Below are 20,098 nucleotides of genomic sequence, written 5' to 3'. Positions count from 1 at the left end.
TTCAAATACAGGCTAATTTGGATAACGTAAGTCAAGATAGATGGGATTAAATAAGATGGAAGGTTTACATGGCCGAGGAAACAATACTTGTTTGGGACTCCGTTGGCTTACATGCCTTCCCTCTGAGTCAGACTTCCCTGAATATCAGTGTTATGGGAAAAGAATCTGTTCCCTCCCATCCACACCATCACTGGACCTATTATTTCGCTTTTCCATTTTAGCTATTTGTCATTCTAAGGTAATCAAAAGGGAATTCCACTTTTGTTATTTTGAGATTTCAAAGACATAAAAGGGATGAGAGTTTGGCTCTTGATATAATGTTTTGTTCTTCCCTGATAAACTCAACACTGGTTTGCTAGTTCCTAACATAATCCTTTTCCCTCCCTCCCTCTGAGAAGCACATGTTGTTGTGCTGGAGCCACAGAGGGAACATGGCAGACACAATCCCTGTGTCATGGCAAGCTATAGGCAAAGTCCTACCTGCAGGTGAAGCCTGGCTTGCGGCTCCCATGATGTGGTCTAGACCTGCCTTCTTGAGCTGGCTCCATTCTCAGGTTCCTTGGCATAACTCCGCCATGTCTGCCAGCTCCCAAGGCTACCTCCCTCCTCCCTTTCCATAGGAAAAGCTCAATTAAAGGGCATAGAGTTAATTTTCTCTACTGATATGACTTGGATGATGTGCTCTTAACCAATCTGTGTGACCAGGGCCGTAAGAGTGTAGCTGGAGTTTTCTCCAGTCCCACTCGGGCCCGCAGCTACTCAGACCCAACTAAACACACAGAGGCTTATATTAATTAAAACTGCTTGGCCTAATGGCAGGCTTCTCTGCTATCTAGTTCTTATATCTTAAATTAACCCATTTCTATTAATCTATAAGTTGCCACGTGGCTTGTGGCTTACCGGTACCTTTATATCTTGCTTCTCATGGCAGAGCAGCTGGCAGCGTCTCCTGACCCAGCCTTCCTGTTCCCAGAATTCTCCTCTCTACTTATCCCACCTATACTATACTTCCTGCCTGGCTACTGGCCAATCACCATTTTATTTATCAACCAAATCAGAGCAACACATTCACAGCCTACAGAGCGATATCCACAGCATAGGAGAAATGATAAGTTCAGGCCAATCACAGCTCACCTTTGTAGCCAGTAAGGGCCTACTGAGTGGGACTGAGAGTCTTCACACTTTCAGGAAGGAGAAGAGAATACTAAATTGATGCCAAAAGGAACAAGATATGGTCACAAAGGTCCCTGTTCTTTTCTTTTTTTTTAAATTTCTTGTGTGGGTGAGAGGTGGGGTGCACACATACATGTGTGTGGAGACCCAAGACTCATGTCAGAAAATATCCTCCATTTCTACCTCATTTGTTGAGGTAGGGTCTCTCAACCAAACCTAGATCCTGGCAGCAATGGCTAGTACGTCCTGAGAATCCTTTCTCTGCCCTCTGAGGCTGGAATTACAGACGGGCCACCTCACGCACCCAGCATGTATGCATGTTTCTGGGGAGCTGAACTCCAATCTCATGCTTGCTCAAGCACTTTAACCACAGAGCCAGCAGCCAACCCAAAAGTTCCTGGTTTTACACAGCTCATAGCTTCCCAAAAAGTGGGCAAGATGATGGGAATTCACCAAACCAACACATGCTCAATTCATTTCAATGAGGTGAAACTGACTTGTGTGGATCCCTGGGACTCCTCCCACAGCAACAGGATGGAGACCATGAGTCCCGTGAAGAGCTACCCCCGAGCAAATGCCGTGGACTCAAAGTTGCTGGCCTCTGGCAGAGATTTAGAGGTGAAATCTTTCGTGTCCAATTAGCCGATACTTTGATTCATGCCAGACCCAAGAGTCCATCTTTATTTATAAAGCTCAGGGTTTCCGATCAATTTGACAAGAACTGCTGAAAGTTAAAGAGTTTACAAGGATGGCCATTTCCTCAATTAATCACAATTTAATCTTCCCCGTGTAGAACTGGCTAAAGAAAATGGCAAATTCTCAGCCCCGTTCAGGCTTTGTGTGAATAGGAATACCTCTCCCCCCCACCCCGCCACCATGTAAAGCTGATTAGAAAAGATTACAAAGAACTACATTCCAACTTCATGTTAATAGAAATACTCTTTCCCATCTTGTTTCCTACCTTCAACGCAGGATTTAGCTGGAATCTCACGTTTAATACCCTCTCACTGAGCTATTGCTCTAACTCTGTGGTTTTCGACCTTGGCCGTACAATGGAATCACTTGGGGAGCTTCAACAAATAGCAATGCCTCAGTCTAACGCATTTTGCTGTAATGGGTGCAGCCGAGGCCGAGGACTGCTGTTCTCAGTAGATCCTTGTGAGAAATGGAATGGTGTCTCCTAGGAAATGTGCTCCACTTTGCACAGGAAACTGACTTAGACAGTGGAAGTCTCCTTACCCTCATAGCAGATGAAGTGGGATGTGGAGGAGTGCATAACCACAGGCTGTCTACATGTGCTTTGGGCCCTACCATAGACACAACTTCCACCTCTCCATGGTCACCACTCAGTCTGTGGTACCTCATTTTTTTTTTTTCAATAAATGAGCAACACACACACAAGCTCAGATTCATCCTCTACACTCCAGCCACTCTGCCCCTTCCTGTCCTCCACATCTTTCCGGTCTCTGGAACTCTATGCAGCTCCCTCTGCCTGGAACGTGTGCCATGTACACTTGACCTCTCCCCACTAATCACATACACGCTCTTTGACTTACAAGCATTCTTCATTGCTCAAGGCTCAGCTTCAACAACACTTCCTCCAAGAGTTTGTCCCTGATGCCTACTGCAAAGCTAGTCCCACTCCACTCCCTCAGCCATCTCTTTTCCTAGTGGGGGGGCTATTTGTGCTGTGTCTGGCCCCTCCCTTCAAGCTAGAGGAACCTTGAAGATAATGATACTGGTTTTGCTTATTTCTACATGCCCTAGAACCCATCCTTCCCTGACCCATAGCATGTGCTCAATAATTATCTAGTATACATGAAATAAGCATGTTCTGTATGCTTACTCTGAGGGACACGGTAAGAAATCGAAGGTTGTAGAAACTCAAGACGATGTTTAGAACAATGTCTACCACAGGACGTAAGTGTTCTATTTAGGAAACCCTTAGAAAAGAGCTGTTCTGGGTCCTAGGAATGGTTACATTTTTCTTGGCTATCCAGCTGGCATTTTGCTCCATGCTTCATCAATCATGAGACTTTGATTCCATAATGACTCTATAAATCACTCACCAATTATGATTCCCACTTTCCTCTGGATGATGACGCCCAGAGTCAAGCATGGAGACCTTGCCTCACCCAGTACCAGAGCAGACTCACTCAGATGTCACCTACTCAACCATCCTTTACTTCCCCTATGCTCCTTATTAGTAATTCTAATATATTTTAAAAGTATTTCATTTGCTATCTGGAACTAAATAAGACCTGGAAAATAATTAAACCATAAAAAGCAACTTATTCAGCTGGGTGGCAGTGGTGCACACCTTTAATCCCAGCACTTGGGAGGCAGAGGCAGGTGGATCTCTGAGTTGAAGGCCAGCCCAGTCTTCAAGGTGAGTTCCAGGACAGCCATCCAGGGCTACACAGTGAAGCCCTGTCTTGAAAAAAAAAAAAAAAGGCAACTTATTCAGGCCAGCCAGGTGGCTTGATGGTAAAGGTACTTTTTGCCAAGTCTGACACCATGAGTTAGATCCACGGGACCCACATGGTGGAAGGAGAAAGCTGACTCCCACAAACTGTCCTCTGACATCCACCTTCCAAACATGACATGCACACATTCACATACACATATACAACGCACACAATTAATTAATTCGGTAGGTAGCTAAAGCAATAACTTGAATTCAAGGAAAAGGGAAAGAATATCTACGTGGCAGGTATTGTATGTCAGAGATTTTATGAAAAACATTTCTTTTTCCTACTCAAGAGAGAATGCAGATTCAAATAGAAAAGGACTGGAGGAGGGACCTAGTACACAGAGCAGTGAGCTTCCAGATCTACCACAGGCAGCACTGGGTAGTGTGGGCCCTGAGTGTAATGGGGAGGGGGGGCTAGAGGGCTGTGGTTAGCAGTGAGCTTCAGGAAGCTCTGCAGACAGAGCCCTGAGGGGAAGGAGAGGTGCTGAACAGCCCAGCTGTGCTGTGCACCACAGCTGCACCCAAGTCACCAGGCAGCGCTTTCTCTCAACTGCCCTGCCTGGAGGCAGTTGGGCCAAGAGTCTTAACACTCAGCAATTCCCTTCACAAGGATGCTTAAGTCAAGTGAAAAGATGGCTTCCCCCAAAATATCACTGACAAAATGACATTTATGTTCCCTAGGAGACGTCAAACACCAACTTGCTGCATCCAGCAAGCGTTCAAACACAAACTCACTGTATCGGTTGTCGATGGTTGCTGTTAAAAAAAAAAAAATCACCATAAATTCATTATCTTTCTATTCTGAGGGTCACAAGTCCAAACTGCCTCAATATAGCATTCCAGAGGAGAAGCTCCATCCAGCCTTTCCTAGAGGCTGCCTAGAGGCACACCCAGGCTCACGGCTTCCTTCGTAGCATCCCAACCTCCACTCCTGATCTTCTGTCTCTTTGGACACAGACTCTCCTACATCCATCCCTCTTTCCCATGTAAGGATGCTTCTGCTTATCTGGAACTCATGCCGTAACCCAGAATAATTGCCTCAACTCAAAGATTTTCATTTAATCACACCTGCCAAGTCCATTTCATGGTATTAGGGCGTGGAGGTGTTTGGGCACTGTTATCCTAACTTCCAAGTCAGTAATCATCTGCGGATATGCCGGTGTATGAATTTGAGATGTGGTTAAAATCAATACAAAGAACTATCTGGTACTATCCACTCATTTCACGAAGTCAAATCATTGACGAGTTCAAACAGTGCAGCCTGAAGATGTGGTATGAAATAGCCTATCTGAAGCGTTGGCTCGGGCACACTCCGAGTCAGACAGTGACGAAGTGTTTGGCTGGCCCCCAGCGCTGGCTACAGAGACTACTCTGGAAAAGCAGACCAGGAATATTTCCAAACACTGATTTCAACAGTAAAAACATAACTTTCAAAAAGTCATCATCGACTCCTATTTAACTGTTTACCAAGGGCTAGGTGGTTAGGGTAGCCATTTTTTTTTTTCCGGTTCCTTCCTACCTGGAATTCATACCTCTGTGTTGCTCCTCAAGCCCTCCCTACCCTCCTCCTTCCATTCCTCACCATTCCCTCGTCTTCTCCAGGAGATGGGAAGATGAGAGTAGAACAGGATGTGGATGAGGAAATAAATATGGAACACAGAAGTCAGGAACTTCTCCATAGCTGGCGAAGAACAGGTCTGGCTTAGTTTCTGGGCATTTTTTTCTAGCCCTGGTACTAGCTCTAGATTTTTCAATGTATTACCTATTCCTTGTGACTTTTCTTTCATTTTCATATAAAATCTGTCAGGGCCAGGCCTTGATCATTCTCAGTGTGAATGCCCTTCAGAGCCTGAAGCTATGTCTATGAATGGGTCACTTTATAAACACGTGTTCTTTGCCAGTCCTGGGCTTCACGCTGTGGTCTACCCATAGGCACCAATTCATAATCCTCTCGTGACTATCCCAAGAGCGTGCAGGTTTGGGTAGTACGTTAAGCCCTCCCTTCAGCATTTTGTTTGGTGCTGCCTTCTTCTTCCAAGCACCCTCTGTGTCCCTCCAGCCACTTCTATTTTTAGATGGGTCAGCACCCGATGATCTGTAAGGCTCCTCCCTTCTCGGTGCTTGTGAGCTCACACTGGGAAAACAGGCAGCTGGAAATACCATGCTTCTTGGTGAGCTGGGACATCTGAGCAGACACCACGGAGTCATAGAGAAACCTGTTGAGGACGGCTGAAGTGTCCACAAATGTGAAAGCTTATTAAAAAAAAAAAAAACTACTTTGACGCAGTTTGAATTTGTCCAGGCAGTGCTCCTTCGCATTGGTCTTGTTTGTTTAGGATCTGGGACACAATGAGCCAGCGTTCATTCCACTCTGTTTTTCTCTCTGCCCTTTGACTGGAGTCAGACTTGGGAGCAGAGCTCCAGGTGCTGTTCCCCCCTGGCGCATGGTAGTTGGATCGCAGGTGCTTCCAGCCCCTTGTAGACACCGGGGTCAAGAGCTTGGGAAGTACCCCAAGCCCTGGGGTTGACAACTTCAACAGCTGCCTTATGTCCTGCAAGGCTGGATCAGAGCAGGCACTGCCAGCACTAGGAGCTAACCAAACACTCCTTCACTGTCTGTCTTGGAGTGTGCCCAGCCCAATGCTCAATGGCCTTCCTTGTTTTCTAGAATTGATCAGTTCCAATTCAACAACTGTGTCTCCTGGCATCCACACCAGAGAGTATCACAGGCACCTTCTGCCGAGATTCCCTGCATGCTGGGAAAGCTGCATGATTCAACACATTCCCCTCCCACCCGCCAGACGTTCCTAAGATCCCCAGCAGAGCTCCGTCCATTGGCTCTGGTTCCCCTTGAAACAGATGCTCTCCTGGAGGCTGCAGGGACATTTAATCTATTCATTCATCCAATATATACCCACTACTTAAAATCACATCACTAGCAAAGCCTTCAGGGTTTGTCTTTGCCTGAAAGGTGTGTACGGTCCAGCCAGCTATTAATCATGGCTATAACACCCATCAGGGAGGTGGGGATGAGGAAACAGGATAGACTTTGCAAAGGGATAAAGAGATGGTACAGTTTACCAGGACCAGAGAGGAGGAAACAGACAGAGGGGAGCTCACCCATAGGAGATAAGCCCTGCGGCGTCACCATTTTTCCCCATAACACCATGTCCATACAGGCCACCACACAGGGCAAATGGATACATAGCCACAGTAAGGGTTTCCACGGGTCCAGAAGCACATTTTTTTTTAAAGTGGGTTACAAAACTTCAAAGACAGGCATACATCCCCACATAGAATAAACCACACTTGGTGTTTATGGTTAGCCAAGCTGTGGGTACAATCTACCGGAACACTGAAGTTAACAAGTCAGAAAGCTGCCCTTCCCGTGTCTGCCATTGCCTCCCCTTCATTAGGGCTCTCAGATTCCGAGAGCCCCATCCCAGTGATGGTCCAAGGGACAGAGACATTCCAAGCCCCAAGATGACTTGTTTATAATTTCATCTTCATCCTTTTTTGGCCAGAGTCCCTTTGAATCCCAGATCACTACTGGGGTGGGGTGGGGAGCGCGTGCGAGGGGACATGAAAAAACCCCTGGGAAGCTTCCCCAGTCACAGAGCCCTGCAACTCTGTACAGGCTCGGTGCTAGGATTTCGTCCCAACCCCCCTAATCCCTAATGTCTGAAGACTGGGGATGGGCATGTATGAATTAGTAGCCGAGACCCACTTTCCCTTCTGCATTGTCTCCGTGGAATACAGGGCTCCTTCTCAAATGGACCACCTGTCAATCACCTGAGGCTCTCCAAGGGGCCACACTGAGGAGCACGAGAGAAGGAGAGAACACATGATCTGCAGAAGGGTACCATCGAGAAGCTTTAAAACTGTTTGGGCTCCAAAAGAGACGCATGGCGTCAGTACAACGAGAGTTTAGAAAGTGACCCGTTGGCCTGTGGGCAGGGGATGCACGCTTGCATTATAAATACGTCAGGGCCGGGTGGTGGTGTCGCACGCCTTTAATCCCAGCACTTGGGAGGCAGAGGCAGGCGGATCTTTGTGAGTTCGAGGCCAGCCTGGTCTAGAGAGCGAGATCCAAGAAAGGCGCAAAGCTGCACAGAGAAACCCTGTCTCGAAAAACCTAAAAATAAATAAATAAATAAATAAATAAATAAATAAATAAATAAATAAATAAATAAATAAATAAATAAATAAATACGTCAGGGATGCAAGAAGGGCTACAAAATAAGGAGTGTCACCTTTCCTCTTCCCTCCTGCTGAGGAGAAAAAGTACTGTCAGCCATCAGGGCATCCCTCACTGACTCTGCTCCTCTCCTTCTGTGACTGCCTAGCCGGGTATCCTGTGTTGCTGAGAAACATCCTTAGATCGAACTGCATGTTTAGCTTTGGATGATTTGGGGAAAAACAGTATCTGGACAAGGACATGAAAGTGGTGTTTACCTCACACAAACTCTAAGAATACACTTAATAATAAAGTTACAAAGGATAATAACCTCCCATGTATTTGTTACAGAAAGCATCTGAAAACTTTTAGCTCCAATTGTCACATGTATGTCCAGATATATAGATATATACACACACACACATATATATATATATATATATATGTATACACACATATAATTATCACATATATGTCTAGATATATATACACATACATATATACACATATACAATTGTCACATGTATGTGTAGATATATAGGTATATATGCACATATATATATATATACACAAATACAATTGTCACGGGTATGTCTAGAAATATAGATATATATGCCCATACATCCTCCCACTGTAATTACTCATCAAATATTAATTAGTAAATACCTATATTTCCTTTCATTTCTTTAGTCTCTAATACACTCTATTTCATATAGAGGATACAGTGTGTAGTAACGCTGAGGAACACGGCTACTTAGTATTCATACTATTTGACATATATTAAGAAGTATACCATAAGGCTCCTTTTTTTTAACCTGGAAAGAACTCCTTATTTGTTATCTGAAAGGAAGCCTTATTCAGTTGGGAATATTAGATGAAGATAAATAAAACAAAGAAAAAAACCACAAGGGCATAAATCCCCGAATTCTGCATAACAAAGAGGAGGGTGAGTACTCATACTCTAAGGATAGCAACCATGAAGGAATGAATAGCTTCGTGTTCTCCAAATTATCTTGCAACACTTCAGAGGAGAAAGTGAAGAGAAGAGGAACTGACTTTTCTCTCCCGGTTCATTCTCTCCCCGTACCCTGATGGTAATGCAGGGCTGGACTCGGTTTCCTAAGAGCGCCCCCTACAGCTCATGCCCTTCTTTCCGTTTTCCCATCAACACACTCCAGGAGATCCCAGCACTCTCAAACACGTAAGGTTTCCTGGGTACCTTCAAAAAGCAGGTGCGGGCAGAGATTTGGGGCTCGCCGTGGTCCTCTGAGAGAGATGGCTTGCTCTGCAGCCCAGTGAATGCCATAGCAGACCTACCCTCACACTCTCGTCATAAAGATGCAGGCTCCATCTACAACCTAAAATGAATCCGGATGCGCCTGACAGGAAGGCTTCAGAGGGAACCCAGAAGGCACACAGCTCAACCAGAGGTAACAGATGACACGCAAGCCAATCTGTAGGCAGCCGTTACAACAGCGGCATAGTCCCAACAATTCCAGAGCACTCAGCTGTTTTAAGAGCCTTCCACATGTCCACAGGGACAAGCATGAAAAAGTGAGAGCGTCACATACATATTTTATGGATGCAGGGTGGCATCTTCTCCTGTTTCTCTGACCATGATGTCCCCAGTCTCTCCTCACACTCCTGTTGCTCTTACCAGGCTCCTCTGTGAGGGCGCCCTGGGACTGATGTGGATTGTTGACCATTTTAACCCCTTCCGGTCATTTGCAGTTATAAACACACTGGTGATGAATTCTTAGGTAGACATTATCATGCACTTGTACGATTGTTCCTTGAAACGCATTCCTGAAAAGAGTGTTAAGCCAGAAGGAAAAAAATAAAAAATTAGATTTCATGCTCAGGCTTTTTTTCATCTATCGCCAAATGGCTTTCCAGAAAAGCTTGAGCAAATTTACATTGTCTTCAGCCGTGTGTGAGCAACTACATAGTTAAGTACTTGCAAGCACTATTGCTCTCTCTAGTGCGAGTGCGTGCATGCATGCATGTGTGTGTGTGTGTGTGTGTGTGTGTGTGTGTGTGTGTGTGTGTGTGTGTTTTACTGGAGATGGTACCCAGGGCCTCTACATGCTAGGCCTACAAAAGCACTCTATCACCGAACCATTTTTGCCCAGCTGGCACTGAACTTACGAACCTTTTGGTTCTGTGTCCTGAGTAACTGGAATTACAGACATGCACCACTCAGCCTGACTGTTACCATTTGATTTATCATTGCCCATCAGTGGACCAAAGATTGTGTCTTTAATTTCAAACTTTTGACTTGAATATTCATTATTCCTTTGTATTTTTGTCAGATGTCTACATTCTTATTTCCTTTCGGGGTAATTATGATTGATTAGAAAGTGTGGTTTGGGAGCTAGAAAGAGGACTCAGAAGTTTAAGGTCTCTCACTGCTGTTGCAGAGGACCCGTGTTCAGTTCCAAGCACCTACAAGATGGCTCACAACCATCTATAATTCCAGTTCCAGAGGATTCTATGCCCTCTTATGGCATCCATGGGCAACACACACACACACACACACACACACACACACACACACACACAGTGCACAAACATACATGAAGGTAAAAACACATATACATGTAAAATAAAAATAAGTATTTTGAAGCATGCTTAGGGCTAGAGATTTCTGAGTGATTAGGAGAGCTTGCTGCTCAGTCACGATGACTAGCGTTCAGATCTCAGTACCCTCACTGGGCAACCCACAATCACCTGGAACACCAGCTCCAAGAGACCTGATGGCCTCTTCTGGACTCCTCAAGTACCCACACACACATGCAAATAAAATAAGTTTTTAAAAAGGAAGTGTGCTCACATACAAAAAGAAGTTATTTTCTTACCTTATGAGCATTTTGTAGAGCCTGTATCTTCCATTTTTAAATCAGATATATTAGCCATTTCCTTACGGTTTTCTTCCTTTGCTTTTATAATTCTTAAGACCTTTTTTATTTCCAAATGGTAATCATCTATCTAAACTCAATATTTGAACAGTTCACCTTTTCCTACTGATTTAAAATGTCATTTGTCAAAGACTGAAACTTTACATTTGTAGCACTGAGTCTGATATTTTTATTCCGTCTTATTAATCCCTGCACTGGAATGACACTTCTTTGGTAGAATTTTGCAATATACACTAACATGCATCTCATAGTACATATTTTTCATTATTAGTTGTTGTCTCTAAACTCGGTTTTCATACCCAGTAGAGTCACATGGTCACTGTCATGTCACATGTCACTCAAAAATTCTTGAAGTTACTTTAAACAAATTAAATCGGGGAGCTCTGGTGTCTTCCCAGTGTACAACTTCTCACCCAGAACATAGGCTAGCTTATTTCTCTCCCTTTAGGTATGTCAACAAGTATTGTGCTATTTTTCCCCCATGAACATCTTCCACACTATCGAACACTTTATAATTGTGTGCCTGTGTGTGTCTGTATGTGTGTGTGTGTGTGTGTGTGTGTGTGTGTGTGTGCGTTGTGAAAAGGCTATTTTCCAACATATTTTCTAACTTGTTCTGACCAGTACCAGATAGAATTTTTATGAGCCTAGCAATTCTTACAAAGCTCTTAAAAGGAATGCACTAGCCCTCTTCTGTCACCACCAAGGTATTTGAATGTCCTGAGTGACTGCTGCTTGACAAAGACAGGAGAAGCCTGTTCCCTCTAGGTCACTGTTTCTGCCTTGTGCTGGACACTGTAAACCAAAGTAATGTCTGTGGAGCACTTTATGCATCTTAAGGTTTCCTTGCGTGGGATTCAACTAGTATTCTGACAAGCTGCCAAGTGGGAAGGATGCTAGAGTATTCAAGTTATTACAATAATGATCTTAATGATGAGGGAACTGAGATCAGAGCGGAGACCTGGAGAATGATGCAGACCTACATCCTCAGAACGTTAAGGCAGATAAAACCAAGGGGTCTGTGCTTTTCACTACTCTGCCCGTTGACTGGGAGAGTACAAAAATTTAGATCATGGAATGAAAATCAAGGCTAAACTGGAAAGTGCAGACCTAGAAAGCAGCTGTTCACTCTCTTGTCCGTCAATGACAACTTAATTATAATGAATTTTCAGCAATGTGTCGCTCCAATTAAAAGGGCTAGTGGGTATTTCTGAAGAGTTTCTCTGTTCAGGGGACTGTACAAAAAGTACACTCTGATTTGTGGGCCACAACCCTCATCTGTAGATTTCACCTATAAACTGGGCACTTCTTTCTAAAGCCATAGGTGATAATCCTCCTGTATTTTGTGGCTAAGGTCAGGCTTATCTGGCTAAATGGGAACCTCAGACAGAGCACATGGTCAGTGGTCCTGACTTACTGACAGAGATGTATGGTTATGAAATTAGAGGACCACCATGAGCACAGATGCCACCCAGAAAAGCCAGGTTTCCATGGCATCCCTCACAACAGGTGGACCAGATACAGTGCAGGATATCAGACCAGTGACCCCATCCTGCCATTCAGTGTCCAACAAAGTTCACGGTGACCTTTTGGAAAATACCAAAGATGCCTCAGAGAAAAACTTCAGTTTAGTTGGAGTTCAATATGTTTCAGCCACTCATCCAATATGTATGGAGCAACATATTCAAGCTTTGTTAGCATTTGGACATAAGAACAAATAATATCTGGCCATGGCTGAGGAGATGGATCAGCCAACAAAGTGCTTTGCAAGCACAAAGACCTAAGTCAGGTACCTAGAACCTACATTAGAAAGCTGGACATATTGGTGCATGCTTATAACCCAAACTGTGGAGGCAGAGATAGGCAGATCCCTAGAGCTCATTAGCCAATCTGCCTAGCCTATGCGGTGATATTCAAACCAGTGAGAGACACCCTCTCAGAAAAGAGCAGATGGACACTTCTTAAGAAACAGTAGTTGATGTTTCCTCTGGCCTCCAAACACATGTGAACACACCCAAACGCACATAAGTGCACCAGCACAGATATAAAAATACACACAGACCAAAAAAGAAAAAAAAAAAAAAAGAAAGAAAGAAATAGTTTCAGGTTCCTGAAGGGTAGGAAGGGCTTAGGAAAGCAGATTTTCCAGGCTGAGTGTGGAGCAAGTATTCCAGAACTTCCTTCCCAGCATCCCAAAGAAAGCGCTCCAACAAAGGCATCATGAATACAACAGATTGCAAAAGCTTCTGACCCATTCTGGGCCAGAAAAAAAAAAAATAAATAAAGGAGAATGAGCAAGGGGAGCCAGGGGCTGGCAACCAAGATTCTGTCCGCTCTTACAAGGTGTTTGGCTTTCACTTTTCACTTACTCTGGGGGCATTGAGGAAACACAGAATTGGAACCAAGTAGGAGATTTTTTCCAAGGGACAGGAGTTGCCTGCATGGCGACAGCTGTAAGGATGGTAAACGAGACTCAGAGTCTACAGCTATCTAGTGGTAGAATGGGGAGAGGTGGACTCCAAAAGAATACTGAAGAAGGAAGGGTGGGGCTAAGCAAGACTGACATGCCAGGGTGCGGCTGTCTGGCTTTTTCTTTGGCTTGGCCTCATCCCCAGACCTCAGTCAGCTCTGAGTCTAGAGCTCTTCCCACTGCCCCTTTCCTCCCATCCACCCCCTTTTCCTTCTTCATCAAATAAATACTGGCAAGGGAATATTTTTCCTGGGCATCCATCCCACACCCAGGACCAGGGTGACAAATCTTTCCAGGAAGCCCCATTCCTCAAATACTGTTCGTTAAGGAAGTTGTTTGCTCAGTAACACCACACCACGCTCTCGGAATCTTCAGTGTCCAAAATGTTCACTTTTCTGATCATCTTTGTTCCCCAACTTGCAGGTAAGAAAAATGGAGGCTTAGGACAGTTATGGCTTCCTCACGGTCCCAGTGTTTGTTCCCAGCAAGCCCAGAACTCCGGTTAGTTCTCCACCTTAAAATCCAGGGAACTTAGAAAATGACTCGACCACAAGCATGTTGCTAAGAGGAAGAGAAGCACAGCCAGGGCCGGACAAGACATAGTGATTGTATCCTGCCCTGTCTGAATGAGACAGACCTTTAAATGGGGAGGTAGAGCTGGGCGGTGGTGTCGCACACCGTTAATCCCAGCACTCGGGAGGCAGAGGCAGGCCGATCTCTGTGAGTTCGAGGCCAGCCTGGTCTATACAGAAAGTTCCAGGACAGCCAAGGCTGTTCCACAGAGAATCCCTGTCTCAAAAACAAAAGCGAGGTGGGAGGGGGCATCCGTGATAACATGTATCTGTAATTCCAGAAGGGGCAGGAAAATCAGGAATTTAAGGCCATCCTCAGCTACAGAGTGAGTTGAAGAGCAGCCTGAACTACAGGGACACTGTCTCAAAGGACAGCGGGGAGGAGAAAAGTGGAGGGAGAGAAAAGAAATGGAAACAAAGCCTTCTACTCAGAATCCCAGGGAATTCTCGGGAAGCCTGTTGGGTTTTTCCCCTCGTGCTGACACAGCTTTCAAAGCAGAGGCTTCTCCGGGGACACAAGCCAGGCCCTGACAAGAAAGGAAATGAGCTGCTGAGGCAAGATGGTCAGATGGGTTGATGCAGGCCTGCAGGAAGGGGCCCAAGCAGCATTAAGAGCCAGGCAGGCATTGAAAGAGGAGCACCACCACCACCACCACACACACACACACACACACACACACACACACACACACACACACACACACACAGGAATCTTTCACCACTTATATTTAGGAAGCAGTGTTTGTGTCTATCTTCACGGGTATTTGGGGAGATTTCATGGCTGATGCCTCTGAATTTGCCCCTTAATAAAATGGACACACACTCTTAGGACGTTTGGGATAGGTGTTGAACATGCCCAAGCAGCCTTTGGAAGGGATAGGGCTGTTTTCTGTTTTGTTTTGCTTGTTCTGCATAGCACAGACTAGCCTTGAACTCTTGATCCTCCTGCCTCAGCCTGCCCACTGCCTCTCTCCTTAAAAGGGTCTTTGGCTCACTCACTCATCAGTTCATAAATCTTTGACATGAACAGAGAGCCACATGCTTAACTTTCTTAAAATTCTGTTTCTTGTTGGATCTAAAAGTTAGTGTTTCTTCCTCCAAAAGGAGCACCCCTGTGCTGCTACCCACACCACACAGTTAGGCTTTATCCAACCACTGAGAGAGTAGACTAGACCTAAGGGACGCAGGGAGTTGGAAGTACCCTGGGAACTGAAGGGCGAAGGGGCTTCCCCCTAACTGAGCCAACATTTCCACTGTTAGAACCCACGGAGCTTACCTTACTTCATCTCACTGAACTTCAGAAGACGGCCTTGATCCTCTGAAACAGCTATCACCCAACAAGGAAGAAGTTTTGAACCCACAACCAGAGGACTTATGCATTTGCAAATGACACAGCTTTAAGATATAAAAATGCTGAGGGAAATAGGCCTACGTCCTGCCTTGGCTATTTTCTCTCTGGGTTAAGTTAATGATCCTCCAGAGAACAAACTTGTATCCTGGCTTACACGCCTCAAGAAATTAGCCACTCCAATTCACCCCAGAATCAACACAAGGAAGCAAAGAGTTTAATGGATTTGAGGAAAGTCTTCATTTTACCTACTTAACAGGTCATGGTCAACTTTTCACACTTTCTTAAGAGAACCATCTAAGCTATTAACAGGCCATTTGGCCTCCTCTCTTTAAAACCCCTCAAAGTTCAGAAAACAACTCTAAAAGCTCCCAGAATAGAAGGTGCTCTGGGAAGATAACCTGGGTATGGCCTTCCGGGTGACTTTGTCATCAGTGGTCAGCCAGGGAAGATCTAGCCACAGCCTTGCACAGTCCCAAGGACCCTTGTCTCTGTGACCAGGGGTTGACCCTGTGCAATTTCTACCCTGAGTGTATTCAACATCTCCTTCACATGGCAGAACCTGTGCTGGGCATGGGGACTCGGTCCTCAGTGAGAACACAAGACAGATTTAAAGAGCTATCTTTTAGAAAAGGAAGTAACTAGTGGCCCACAATTAAGATTCTGATTATGTGACCGTTCATACGCACTGGATACTCAGTAGAAAGAAAGACAGACTGACCCCTGTCCTCAGAACAGACTCAATGTGCACTTGATGGATACATTCATTCAGCACCTACTGGGAACGAGGATGTATGTCAGATATTTTCTCATTATATGTCCTTCTCACAAATATTCTATGATCCCATTTTTTAGATATTCTTGTTACATTTGTTTATGGCAGGAGAGGGGTATGCCACAGCACACACGTGGAGGTCAGAAGACAACCTATAGCAGTCAATTCTCTCCTTCTACCCATGTGGATCCCCATTTTTAACAGAAAGGGAACACAGGACTTAAGATGATGTCCCCAGGGTCACTCCAATGATGAAAAGCAATGGTAGGATTCAAAGGCAGAGTGGTCTGGGGTGAGCAACCATGCTGTGACCTCATTTCATGGATGATTAGCTCTTGGTGGTGGCACCTCCCTTCCATGGACTTGTGACTAATTCCTTGCCAAGTTGTAGAGCCTCATGGGACACAGGTTGGCAAGCAATAAGACATCTGCTGCCTGGCTAGGACTCATAAAAACATGCCTTGTAGAACTGATGCTGGCATCTGTCTCTGACTGTCCCTTGATGTCCTCTAGAAGAAATAGGGAAGAGAGACTAAAGTCACTCTCAAAGATAGAGACACATGCTCTAAGCCCTGCTTTTAGCATCCCTCCAGCAGGGCACAGAGCAAACCACTACTGACAGCAATTCTGAAAATTCACCCCGTTTCCATGCCAACGACGGTATCCTCCCCTATCCTGTACCACCATTCTGCCTTAACCCAAGGAAATTCTCTTCATTCTTTTTCTTTCCATTTCCTTAGCCAAAGGACTTTAAGAGCTTGAAAAAGCCTTCAGAATAAAGGCTGAGTAAGGGAGCCTCAACAGTCTGGAAAACTCAGGGCCATCCTTGCAGACTCAACGTAGACATCTCCACCAGAAGACATTCTGTAACCAAATGCTAGCAGTGTGCGAAAGCGTGCACACTCAGACATGCTCCCAGCCCTCTGTGTTACCCAAGCATAGTGTATGCTACACTGTGCATGGCTATGCTTTTTACTTGATCTCTACAGGTGGGTCTGTATCTGGTCTGTCTGCTTCCGGTACTGAGCTCAATCCAGGAATCCCACTGGAGAAGAGAAAGATAAGAAGAGGGAAGAGGACATTGTACAGACTCGCCGCTCCTGGTTCAACCTGTCTTGCTTACACTTGTCTCGGGCCTGGTGAAGCATCCTGGAGTTCCAGCTGCCAAGGAGAAAAGGATGTGGCCTGAAGGAAAAGGGGCTAGATGGAATATCTGCTCTCTAAGAAAAGGGGGGCAAGGAACGCTGGGCCTGCAGGACTCCAGTGACAAAGATCACAGCCACTGCTTAGGAATGTGGCTCAGCTTCTAGTGCTTGCCTCCTGTTGGCCCTGGGCCTGTGGGTCACAGAGCAGTGCACACGATCTCATGAACAGCTGCTCTGACCTCCATGTACCCGGCTCACTGGAGGCAGGAAATTCCATGTTGTAATCGCTGGATTTCTTCCATTCATTCTTGATCCATGACTAGGTAACCAATCGGTCACTAAAGAAACCATTTAGACTGATTGCAGAACATCAGCCCAGGCTCTCCTCTGCCAAAGAAGGAAATCAAACAGGACAGAGAGCGCTGGGCACCTCTATTTCCATTGCTGGCCTGACTTACGGACAGATGTAAAAAGGCTTAAACGCCCCACCCCTGCCCATCAGTCAGTGCTGCGGTGAAGATTTCATAGAGCTGGGCTTGACGTTTAAAAACACACATTTAGAAGCACATCTAGCTGCAGTCATGTTATGAAACGGAACACATGTGGATCTGAGTAGACTAGAAAAACAGTCCCCAGTATCTAGGGACGCTGGGCCTTTTAAACAAGTGCTTTTCAAAGAGCAGCATGAAGAAATACTTTTACATACATGATGCCACGATCAACCTGAAAATAAAAAGTAAAAAAAAGTCAGCGACCCTGAGCAGCTGGCTAGGGGAATGTGGCTGACACATTAGCCATCCAGTTCTGAAACGCCACCATCCAGGTGCCCTTCGTTTTCTGTGTGGCTGATGGCAAAAGGGATCAAACCCATTTTTACTTTATCGTTGCACATTTTCTAATCAACTGCAGCGGGGGGAGCATGTTCCTGCATATTTGATTCCCTATTTCCCAGAAGACATTTGGATGTTTTGGAAATGTAACCTTGCTCTTCCCACTCACCAAGAGAACCGTATCCCTCCTGCCTGCAATCTGGTCCCTCTCGGTGGAGCAGCAACTTGAGACTGTATGTCATTCCCAGGCATGTGCAGAGCGGCTGGTATTCCCACATTACTCCTCACTTTGGGCACCATTGCTTGGCAAAGGCATCGAGCCTGCTGGGTAAATCTAACCCTGTAGGTATGTGAAGCCACATTCCTAAAACCACATGCCCAGACAGCACCTGGATTTTATTAATATCTCAAAGTCAGATAAAAACAGAGAGATTTCCTGTGTGTGCGTGTGTGTGCGTGCGTGTGTGTGTGTGTGTGTGTGTGTGTGTGTGTGTGTCTCGTGTGGTGTATGGTCAGGTGCACTGCATGCACATGCATGTGTGTGCAGGTACCCATGTGTGGAGCAGAGGTCAGAGGTTGGTTTCTCATGCCTTCCTTGGTGACTCTTTCCAGTTTATCTTTTGGGACAAGGTCTCTTACGGAAGCTGGTGCTCATGGATTGGCTTGACAGGCTGGCCAGTGAGCTGCAGAGATCTGCCCATCTCTGTCTCTTCCCTGCTCCCTACACAGATGCTCACATAGGAACACGTGAGGCCAAGTACAGATGCCTGGCCTTTCCGCATGGGTTCTGGGGCTCCTAAGTCAAGACTCCATGTGTGCACAGTGGGCAGTCAGGACTCCATGTGTGCACAGTGGGCAGTCAGGACTCCATGTGTGCACAGTGGGCAGTCAGGACTCCATGTGTATACAGTGGGCAGTCAGGACTCCATGTGTGCACAGTGGGCAGTCAGGACTCCATGTGTATACAGTGGGCAGTCAGGACTCCATGTGTGCACAGTGGGCAGTCAGGACTCCATGTGTATACAGTGGGCAGTCAGGACTCCATGTGTGCACAGTGGGCAGTCAGGACTCCATATGTATACAGTGGGCAGTCAGGACTCCATGTGTGCACAGAGGGCGGTCAGGACTCCATGTGTATACAGTGGGCGGTCAGGACTCCACGTGTATACAGTGGGCAGTCAGGACTCCATGTGTATACAGTGGGCGGTCAGGACTCCATGTGTATACAGTGGGCAGTCAGGACTCCATGTGTGCACAGTGGGCAGTCAGGCCTCCATGTGTATACAGTGGGCAGTCAGGACTCCATGTGTATACAGTGGGTGGTCAGGACTCCATGTGTATACAGTGGGCGGTCAGGACTCGATGTGTGCACAGTGGGCAGTCAGGACTCCACGTGTATACAGTGGGCAGTCAGGACTCCATGTGTGCACAGTGGGCGGTCAGGACTCCACGTGTATACAGTGGGCAGTCAGGACTCCATGTGTGCACAGTGGGCAGTCAGGACTCCATGTGTATACAGTGGGCGGTCAGGACTCCATGTGTGCACAGTGGGTGGTCAGGACTCCACGTGTATACAGTGGGCAGTCAGGACTCCATGTGTGCACAAAGGGCAGTCAGGACTCCATGTGTATACAGTGGGCAGTCAGGACTCCATGTGTATACAGTGGGTGGTCAGGACTCGATGTGTGCACAGTGGGCAGTCAGGACTCCACGTGTATACAGTGGGCAGTCAGGACTCCATGTGTGCACAGTGGGCGGTCAGGACTCCATGTGTATACAGTGGGCGGTCAGGACTCCATGTGTGCACAGTGGGCAGTCAGGACTCCACGTGTATACAGTGGGCAGTCAGGACTCCATGTGTATACAGTGGGCAGTCAGGACTCCACGTGTATACAGTGGGCAGTCAGGACTCCATGTGTATACAGTGGGTGGTCAGGACTCTATGTGTGCACAGTAGACCCTTTACCAACTGAGCCTTCTTTTCAGCCCCAAGAACACAGAGAGTTCCAATAGCTAATTACCTGGCTCTGTATCCTAAAAGGTAACTCAAAGCAAAGACAGTGATAACCTAGCCAGAAAGGAACTTGGCATCCTTTATTTTTTCTTCAGAAGCTTCGTATTGCGGAGCCTAGTAAAGGTCACCAAACAGCCTACAGAGTACTCGAGTAACACCAAAAATATCCATCTCCATTGAGAGATTTGGAGTTGGCTCAGGCC

General features: G+C 46.0%; 1 protein-coding gene across 1 annotated transcript in view; it reads left to right on the top strand.

Annotated features, from left to right (window-relative positions):
* Rhoj (ras homolog family member J) overlaps positions 1-20,098 on the top strand; it is a 92,313-nt gene that overhangs the window by 48,350 nt on the left and 23,865 nt on the right. The window lies entirely within an intron of this gene.

The sequence above is a fragment of the Peromyscus californicus genome, unplaced genomic scaffold, assembly GCF_007827085.1.
Source record: "Peromyscus californicus insignis strain IS unplaced genomic scaffold, ASM782708v3 Scaffold_15__1_contigs__length_86483966, whole genome shotgun sequence".
NCBI lineage: Eukaryota > Metazoa > Chordata > Mammalia > Rodentia > Cricetidae > Peromyscus > Peromyscus californicus.
Note: the sequence above shows the minus strand (reverse complement) of the source record. Positions and strands in the feature narration are given on the sequence as shown.